The sequence below is a fragment of the Mercenaria mercenaria genome, chromosome 4, assembly GCF_021730395.1.
Source record: "Mercenaria mercenaria strain notata chromosome 4, MADL_Memer_1, whole genome shotgun sequence".
Lineage (NCBI taxonomy): Eukaryota > Metazoa > Mollusca > Bivalvia > Venerida > Veneridae > Mercenaria > Mercenaria mercenaria.
The window spans coordinates 66,172,715-66,183,813 of NC_069364.1; the positions used below are offsets into that span (position 1 = coordinate 66,172,715).

The 11,099-nt window shown below is 31.8% G+C and overlaps 1 long non-coding RNA gene across 1 annotated transcript; it reads right to left on the bottom strand.

Moving 5' to 3' along the window:
* Positions 1-415: 415 nt before the first annotated feature.
* LOC128556758 (uncharacterized) lies at positions 416-3,777 on the bottom strand. The gene is made up of 4 exons (XR_008370819.1): positions 3,721-3,777; positions 3,136-3,258; positions 709-801; positions 416-500 (listed from the first exon to the last, which is right to left on the bottom strand). It is a non-coding gene; the product is annotated as an uncharacterized LOC128556758 (long non-coding RNA).
* Positions 3,778-11,099: the final 7,322 nt, after the last annotated feature.

The following is an 11,099-nucleotide window of genomic DNA, read 5'->3' on the forward strand; positions in this document are numbered from 1 at the left end:
TGGATAGAAAGTGGGGGAGGAGCTGAGTACATAAAGAACAAAAGAAAAGAAACTGTAACTGTTTCATTTAATTCAAGATTCTAAAAGGACCATAACTTTAGAAAACTGTCATCAGATGTGAAATCCACTATAGTATGTGTATAATTCTGCTACTTGGTCATGAAGTATACCATGATCCATTTGAATATGATGGAATCTGCAGAAAGAGAGTTTTAATGCAAAAGGTATGAAGGAAGCCATGATATGACAATTTGAAAAAGAAAATTACATAATAACTGAAGAAACAAATAATCAAATTTGATAGTCCTGACAATATGTGCCTGTCCACTTCATGCTGATGTACCAAGTTTCATCTGAACTGATAAATAGTAATTACATAAAAAATTAATAAATGCAGCTTTAAACTATCCTGTACCTTTTGATGTCTACTGTTCATAGTCTAACCAAAGCTCCAGAACTGGCTGCATTGAGGGCTTTTTGTCCACCATATCATACTGTAACTAAAAAAAAGCACAACATGTACATTTATATATACATAAATTTTTCTTTCACAATTAACTGTGATTTCTCTATAAATTTCCATTGCTGACACTTCACATTAAAAACAATTTAAAAGTACTATGTACATAATTCTAAAATCAGTTATTATAGTTTGTAAAATAAGTGCTGAATGCCATATCTATTTTCAAAACACTTTTAAACACCTACCTGTATAAAATGGTGTGTAAATTGGCAGTCTTCTTCTTGGCAATTTTAGCATTCATTGTCCCATTATTTTTTTGAATACATTTATATCTTCATCTGAAATAAGTATAGTATATTTAAAAAAAAACTATGAGGAAACATATTGGTGGATTTCAAAATAATGAAGCAAAAGTGGTGATATAGGGGTTGGAAATTCAAACCTATTTCTTTTGGTGGTCACCTATTTTTTATGATAGTAAATAATTCAAATTTCAAGGAAATATACAACTTTGGGAAAGTGTTGAGAAATACCAATCAGATAATATTTTGAACAACCTTCAGTTTATAAGTTCAGAGAATTTCCAGTAAGACCGGTGATAAATATTGCAGTGTTTTATGACAAGGAAATATGTATAACAGTAAATTTTTTTCAACATATATGAATAGATGTTTGTGTATAGTTTGAAACCTATTTAATAAATGTTTGTGAACTTTGGTTTTTAAAATCACCCTTTCTGCACAAATCTGACATAAAAATAAACTTTTACCTAGAAAAGTTTTTGCTGAATGAAAAATAATTAACATATTATTATAAAACCTATTTTTTTCTCACATTTTGCAGGTTTATAAACCACATTCCAAATTCCAAAAATGTCTGGTGATTTTAATTTCTAAAATTGTAAACTCAAAATAGAGTTATTTAAGAGATGCACAGGGGACACATACTAAAAATCAGTGTAATATTCATTAAGTATAAGTTTTTCTGTTCAAAACAAGATTAATGGTGATCATCTTAAGACAAAAGTCTATTGAACAATTAGTTTATTCCACAAAATAACTACAAAACTGAAAATCTTCACAACACAAACATGAAAATTCAGCAGCATGTAATGCTTTAAATGAAAAATGAGTGACTTTAAACACAATTAACACACTGAAATCATTTAGTTTACATGCACTGCTTATTCAGAGTAGAAAAATGACAAAATGCCATGCATGGTAAAATGGAATGGTAAAATTCATACAGACTTTATAATGCTACTAATTTTAAGAAGATGCACAGGGGACAAATGGCAGCAAAATATATATTCATGGAATATGTTCATAGTAGGTAAAATTCTTTCAACTACACAATACTCACTACTGAATATTTACATATGTAGGTAAACTTTAATTAAAAAATTGATGTTTCCCCTTTTAACCTGAAAATTGCCAACTTAGAAAAAATGCAAAAATAAAATTTAAATTGTCCTGGGATTCTTATATAATGCTTAATTATCAAGTAATGCCTGCATTTAACTTACACACTGCTAAGAATATAGAACTGCCACAACATATTACAATATAAATGCTATGATAACTGATGAATGTCAAAAAAAGGTGCACAGGGGACATCACTTTGGCTTAATATGTGAAGCTGAAAGCTGCTTTTGTAACCACTGTAACTTCCATTTAGAGGGAAATAAAGAAAAAACCCATTTCATTTAAAGAATACTTACAAGGGACATTTTTGGGTGTATAGACATATATGAAGATTCTGAGAAAGTTGATTTATGAAACAATAAAATCATAAGGTGTCTTCAAAGCTGTAAGGATAAAGATCTTAAGAAAAGTAATGAGGTTATGAAATTGTAGTGTTCAACTTTTAAATTTATCACTATTTTTTTATGAAGGGGCTTCCATCACAATTAAGACATGAACTATTGGTAAGAATAAAATGTAGTTAATGTAAAGAAGTACTTTGTTTTAAATGTGCAGAGTTTAGATTACATAAGAAAAGCCAAAGCTGTGACAATTAAGTTTGGTTTGAAAAAGTAAAACACAGTTGAAAACTATCCTTCATGCAAAATGTCACACTTTTGGCACAGAAGGGACAAAATTAGCTATATAATTTAACATAACTTTAAAAATGCTTGAGCCATTCATCTGAAATTGCACACATTTCTTGAATACATTGATTTGGATATGATTTGCCCCAAAACACATTCTAAAACTGAACTGAATTAAAGTAAGGTGAAAAAGAAGAAAAAGCTTCTTTATTTGAAAACCACCCATATAAGGAAATCAGCATTATATATGGAATCTTGACAAGTGTGGATTTATGTATCTTAAAAGTACTCATGTAGCTTCATTTCTTTTTGCTGATTCCGTAGGTCTACAGCACAGTTGATTTATGAAGTTGAACAATTCATGCATGCCATGTAAAATAAATAATTATGATACTATTTATTAATCACATCTTGCTGTAATATAGGCCTACTGTATGTTATTTCATTCCATTGTATAAATGTATAAATTTGTTGATATTTTGGTGCATGATCGTGCTTCATTCAGACCCTTGACCTTGTCACCTATGCAGAGGTGTCCTTTCTTTGGCTTACTTACAGACATTGTTCATTTTTTTACGAAATTATTGTAGAATATATAGATCTATAGAACATTGACATTTACCTAGCTGTACTGTTGGTCGACATCATGTATTCCTGTTGAACAAGAAATGTCAATGTGAACGCCCAGCACAGGTTCAAAAAGTTTGCAAATGACATTGTTTCCATGGTGCAGGTATTCATTCATCTGAAACAAACGCATGACGGATTAAATGCACATTAGACCTTGATTCTAATTAATGTTACTTTAGAAATATTAATGGTTTTTGCCGGATGATTCAGCACGTCCAATCAGACATATTTTATGGCATAAATGCAGTGCCTATGTTCAAATTATGTCAATTCGAATGCAAAAAGTACATCAACGTTTTTTTTCTATGACAATGAACTATTGTGTCCATTCTGATCGATTCACTATCTATGAAACAATGCTCATCGTCTCTATTTCAAGATCTGAGAATGATTTGTGGTAGATCTACCAGTTGATCTAATGATAATCTATGGTGGCATGATACAAGCATATGTTCTCCGCCCAAAAATTGGCAAATCATTCTCAGATCTTGAAATAGAGTCGACTGATTATCAACCTTACTTTGAACTCGTTGCAAAAATGATTAATTTATATAAATCTATATAACTTTGCACTTACCATTGTTCCTAGTCCCAGAAGAACTCGACCTGTCAAAATATGTAAACACGAGGGAGGCCTTTTGACAGGACAGTCATGTAAACTTCCGAAGGAAATAGTCCAAATTTATTCCAGTTACTTCCATATGCGGTATTATCGTGAATTTTTAATTATATGCATAATGTATCGCATAAGATTAAGCATAATTTAGTGTTTGTGAATCCTGTGCTTTAACTGTTTTCACGTTAGCGCCGAAAATTATGAAATCCATAAGACCATGTGCTCAGCCTGATCACATTTCTAAAGCATAAACACATTTTTGTGTGAAAAAATATGCTGAAATTTACATTTTATTCTGTCAATTACTTTGTGACTGCAACCGTTTCTAAAAATAAAATTGACACATCTGACTTTTATGCGTATTGCCCTTGTAATGATATTATGGATTTTTGTCATAGATACGCATGTTTATCTCAAATTAGTTGTGAAATGGTGATGTCTGCATGAAAAAAAAAAGAGAAAATAAAAATTATCTGAAAAATTACTCTAAAAGGCACTTTCATCAAATTTATTTAAAAATTGATTGCTCGCAGGAAGTAGATATATTATCTAAGTACGTTTTGGTCACAATGTTAGGCAGAATAATGCTTGAATGTAGCAGCTGTCGATTTTGAAAATGACCACCAAAAAATATTTTTTTCTGTCTTCTGTCCGGATTTTCGGGTACAAGTTGGCATTTGTTTTTCAAGATATATACTTCAAAGGAGAGCTTAATCATTTTCAATAGGCATTTCATTTATCAAATTATGTAATTCTTCAGTAAAAATTCACAAAATGGTTGTAAAGACAAGCACTCAAATGTCGATATTTTGGCTATAGAATGTACCTCAAATGTCGATTATTTCACAAATTGGCCATAAATTAAAATATGATTTACATGTATCGAAAGAGGATTCAATTCTTCATTAATCAATGTTAAAATTATCAAATAATATAGTTACGAATTTTCTGGTGATTTAAACCTTTGTATATACTGTACATGATCAACGTTGACCGTGCATTTACACGCCATATAAAACCAATAACATGACTTGTGTACTGTGATTTAACTTCCATTATTTTGGTCCTTCAAAGTTTTGACGTTACGATTGCCCGTCACAAATATAAAATAATCTGAACGTCGAATTATTTTGACTAATGTGTGTTCTAATGACTTTCTAGATGTGTTCTACTATCGTTATATTGTGAGATCTAAAACAGTTGACTTTGTTTCTTTTAGCGCCAATTGCTGCATTTGTTATGATATTGCTTGGTTACCGGGCAACCATTTGCATAGGAGCCAGTGTTGTTATGACAACTGTAATTGTCTTATCCTACCTTGGTGACGATGATACAGAAAACTTTATAAAATTTCTTTTGTATGGACCAACAGGTAAGTTAAGAATTCTTTTCGCTGAGCTGAGTAAAATATGAATAGTAATCAAAATAAAGAACACATTTTTTGACAAAGAGTCTGGTGGTGACTAGCAAAGGTCACGCTATTCTCTATTGATATTAAATAGCTGTACAATCTTAAATCGGCCACTATATGCAGCACAGCTAATTGTTTTTGTATTCGGTAATAAAGAACTGTTCTTCATACCTTCTGGTCGATTAAACACCGTTTCAATGTGGAAAGATGCAGTTGCTCATATTTGCCGGCCCCTTTTAATGTTTAAATGTTATTAGATGTGTTTTAATGCTTAAACTGACTCGTCCAAGTCAATACTAGGGATATTTCTGCGAAATTCGAGTTCGAAACACATGTCTTCGTTAAGCACCGGCTCTAAGTATATATCTCGGTCTTTATCCGCACTGTTCTGAGGAAAATAGAAACATCGTGCGATGAACTTATGACCTTATTATAATATAAAATATATAAAGTTTTTAATCGTTCTTCTCAGTTTTAGAAGAAAAATAAATGAAATACGATTTTTTTATTGGATGACAATTTAAGTTGCACACTAACTTGTGGAAATGAGCAAACACATTGCACAAATGAAATCAGGTCAGACTAAAGGTTAATCGCTTCAATAATGTTCCAAACTAAAAGCAAATGTTCGTGAAGAATTATGCACATAATGATAATGGGAGTGTAATAAAATTGAAGACTGGTTAATTTTAGGAATTAAATAGAAGCATCAAATTCAAAGCCAGTATCGAAAAATTGTTTAGATTTCAAAATAAAGACGCCTTAAAAAAAAGTTTCAAAACAAATTACGTAAAACACTTAATATCCCGTTGACGTCTTTCATGGCCAAGAAATATAGTAATATAGTCTGCTCGTGCATCACACATTTTTGTCTGGGCAATAACGGAATTTTATAACACTTGACATTATTACATGCGATTGTGTTAATGTGTATGTATGTTTAGCAGATGTGTACTTTTATATGTTTATACATACTCATATTTTCCATGTGTGGTGCTCTATGGGCGGCTGCATTCTTTAAATGTAGTTTGTTTCTTCTATATTACTTTTTCGTGCAACAGAGCTGAACCATTTGAATAAACAGGTGCTTGAAAATTTTCTTTTTGTTTGACTTTTCCGGCTCCTGAGAACATCTGAGACAATTTGAGAAGGAATGTCATGCAAGTATGCTACAGACTAAGTGTCTTGAAGATACATCAAGATGTTCTTGAGAAATCCATTTTTTTTATTTATATGACATCCTCTAGCATTCAAAGGAATCGTTTGAACAAATATAAGACAAGGCCACGACGCTAGAGGCCGAATTTAATGAAGATCCGTCATGCTGTTACATATAATAAGTCGTCTGCTGATTTCTTATTCGTTGCTCTGGTAGCCTGCAAAGACATTGAAATGAAACAATATGAACGCATTTGAGGTATGTTTATACACTCACGCTACAAAGAAATTTTGATGGAGATTTATCCAGCAAATCACGCGGAGAAGTGTTAAGTTTGTTGTTCTTTTCGTTTGTAGTCATTATGAACGCTGCTTGCAATTAAACAAAATGAACGCATCATCAAAGAGTTGATAAAGAATAAGCAAACGTTTTAAAAATGTTGATGAAGTACCCACTTAAACATATAGCACATCCTAAGCTTAGAAAATACTTGTAGAAAAGAATTGAATGGTTACTTTGATTATTATACATAATCATAAAATCGCTTCAAAACATTTCTTTTCAGCGATAGGAATAAGTTTCATTCAACTTGGAGCTCTGATACCGGTACTCGAATATTTTACAACAAAGAGAATGAAAGCATTATTTCTGTCAAGACTTGGCAATTTTGTCGGACAGTTCATTCTTCTTGTCATACTTATTACTTCTCCATCTAAAGTGACAGTGAAGTGGAGGGCCTTTTAAGGTAATTATTCAGAACATTTGGTTATCCTACGTCGATCACGTGTGTTACTACTTTTAGCGTCGATTCAGATAAGCTAAATAATATATAGCTATATAAAGATATTTACGAGAATTATATTTGTGCCTGGAGTATAGACGAATTAACAACAACGCTGCAGGCCGCCCTGATGTTTTACCGGATGTTTTGATTTTAACGCGCATGCGCTCTTTACGAATGGCAAAAAGACCGCTCTATAAGAAATACCAAAGTTTTCAAAATCGTTCTGTTGCAGTCAATTATTGTACGTAAGTCAATTGTCAAAAATTTTGCCAACTTTCAGTCTGTCGGAATTATGCCCCATTCAGACAGACAATCCACACCTGCAAAAAACGTGTCAGGGGAATAGATAATGCCAATTTTTCATTAAATAGAGTATCATAAGGCCTTACTTTTCTTATTTCTAGAATTCGTTTGCAAGAAACAGGTAGAAGCACACGAGAAATAATCGATTTCTGTCATTCTTACCTAAAATGGTGTCGTTGATGCAAAACTGAGATGTGGGGAATCACCTTAAAAATCAGAATTTTGCCTACTTTCCGAAAAAAATCACAAATTTGCCCAAAATATGCAAATGAAATGCCACGTTTGTCTTAAAATGGTGCTTATTGCTCAATTCTGATCAGAAAGTACCAGTTTTACATCGGTTGAAGCAATTTTCACGAAGTGTGATTTTTTTTTATTATAGGTATGAAGGTATTAAATGCCTCCGTTACTATTTTCTATATAAAATTAACAACTTATAACATATTTTTATCAAGATTTCTAGCATTTCACTTGCCGGCTAATTGCCCCCTTCATATGCCTCTACAATAAGTAACACTACACAAAACCATCATTATATTACGAGTTGCTTTGCCGCAATAAAAATAATTTGATCACGTCATTTATTGTACAGAATACCTTGATTAAAAATATATAGATATGTTATTAAACATATCTTACCTGATAAGCCGCCTTTACTTTTACTTTTGTCAGAACCTAACAAATCTAGATCCACTCACAAAACAAATATAAAACTTGTTCGTTACATTTGAAAATATCATATTTTCCTTCAAGATTTTTTTTTCAAATAGCTGTTGTTTATATACTAGCATTTCTCTGGCTTGAATGATGTCTATTATAATTTTTCAAGGGACGCGGCTTTTTGTCTCTGGACTTGCTGTTTTCAGTAGTTTACGAGAACTTATTACGTAACTATTATGCAATTGATATGATAAAACATCAGTAACCTTGGTGATCATGGACTTTCACCTAATTAGACCGGTGAAGCATATAATATGTCTTTGATGTGACTTTCTGACAAATGCCCTTTGGTCATCAATGCCATAATCAATACGCACTCTTACATATATTTCACACGATATCTAAAAATTTGATAACATCTTTAAGAATATCCTGGACATTTCCTTTTAAAATGATTTTCACATTGAAAAAGATATCTTAATTCGTAAGATCTGGATCATAACAATGATTTAAATTACATCTGGAATTTATGTATAAGGAAAATACCTAGTATATCTCTCATATTTAAATTCTGGATCATTTTCATATTCTTAATACGATCAGAAATATACCGTGCACAGAATTCATTAACCTTCAATTAATAGAATAATTATAATACACTTTTATTCCACAACAAAATAGAGCATGGTCAAACAGCAGATAAAAAATGTGAGTGTAGAACACCCATCCCCGCAACCCGAACCTGCTCTGATAAATTTGACCCTTGCGGTTGCCAATCCCACCCCTTTTCTTAAACCTTAAGTTGTCGAGATGAAAGATCAATATTGCTGAAGAATAGTTTATAGTCTGCCCATTATGAATCCCTTAGCTCTATATCTGTTTTAATTAAGAAATAATAAATCTGTTCCTATATTTTATCAGTTAATAAAAATATGGGCAGGAGTTTGGATGCGTAATAATTAAATCACGAGTGCGTAGCACGAGTGATTTAATTATTCGCATCCAAACGACTGCCCATGTTTTATTAATTGATAAAATTATTGAAACATATTTATTATTTCGATTCTAACAACGCAAATATTCGCATTTTACAGTACTGCATTTTCAGCGTAATACGTCATTCGGGTTATATGCTGTTACAATTTACCCCCTATGGTTAGAAGGTGTTGCATAGCCAATGGAACGTATAGATATTTGTTTCTTTTTTATCAGAATTTTGAGAAGTATTTATAAATTAGTAATCTAACAACTCGCAAACTAATTATGAACAAAATCATCAAATTAGGCGAGTTGACCCTGTGTTACGAGTTACGAGCTTAACTTTTATATGACGTCACATGAATATGACGTCATACTTTATGTCATATCTTTATGACGTCACCGCCGAATCATAATTGAGCTAAATGAATTCGTCCGTAGAGATCAAAACGTGTTTTACGGTTCTAACATAAGTCAGTATGACTTTTTATCATATTTATGTCTTCTAAAATGCCGTTTTGCAACCGTTTGGCCCTGAAATAATTCGTATGTAATGGAACTGAAGTTGATTCTCTTATGTCACAATCATAGGGGAGTGAAATGTAACAGCCATCCATATTTTATCGTAGATTCATGTATAGGCGAATTCGCTATATGTTTATATAGCAATTGCTGCGGATCGTGTTAGAATGCGCATTAGTTGAAGTATCATTATGAGCAATGCAGTTGTGGATGTGCAAGGGACTGCTATATTTTTTGTCAAGCACTAGAAATTTTTATATTATCAGACTCAATTAGATTGAAATGTGATATAAAGGTAACGTAGTTTAATTTGTGTAGTCATATCTTTTTGTCCTACGTGGAGTGCGCATGCGCAAAATTTTAGAAATCTAAAGAACGCGCCAAGTGTAAATTCATCTATAAGCTCAAAAAAATGGAGCGAATATATGTAAGTGTTTTGAATTCGTAGATTAGCACTATTAAAGACAAAGCATATTCACCTTCGCTCAATTTAACATAGAAATATAAATGCCTTAGTTACTTAGGAACTGTACTTAAGTTGAATAAAAAATTGTAAAACTGAGTAAAGAAATGAGTAATGCAAAATAAATAAAGTTCATATTTCTCACTTAACGATCTTCATTTATTAAAATTTGATTATAACTGTAAAAACTAAGCAGTGACATTTTGTTTTTTGGTGAGTGTAGTTCAGATACCATCCAATTTCAAAAGCATTTACCCAGAGAAACAACCGTCCCAGAAAAAGTCACTTATTCAGAAAATCCTATCTCTATACACCAATGAGTAGCTGTATATAATGGTTCTACTAAAGCATTGTTAAATGTATGTGAAAGGAACATACGAGGGGTATTTAAAAGATCTTAGACTTTCCTTCTTATTATTTCAATTATCAATACATAACACATGTATGTTGTTAAAAGGAAAAAAAAATACCATTGCCGTCTTAATTTCTTTTTATTTTTTATTGGTATTTGAAAAAAAAAAAAAAAAAAAAAAAACGTCATTGTAATGATACCTGGTGTATATTTGTTAGATTAGACACCATTTTGTTAATATACACGTAACGTTGGGCGTTCCGTTAGATGGCGCTGAATTACACCTCCTTCGATTTAAGAATGTTAGTTTCATACATTTTAATTAGAAGGTGGTATCGAGGAGTTAGAGTGAAATAGTTCTAGGTGTATCAGTTTGTTCATAGTTCCGTTCACACTCACAGGTATAATCTGAAGCAACTGACAACTCAACATTAGCTCACTGAGATACGTTTTTTTAAAACGTTGTTAGAACTTACAAACTCAAATGTATTTAGATCGGGCTACGGCGTCGGAACACTTTCAAACATTTACACCATTTCTTTTTTGTAGTAAAGTTATATCTTCTTTTTGATGTATACACGTATGCTTGTTTTAAAATCTAAATCTGTGTTATACCAACTTTGAAGAATAATCTTTTCCAGGGGTTGCTCCGGGTTGAGTATTGGCATAGGACTTCTTGGTCTTACTTTAAAAGAGCTCAAACTCAAG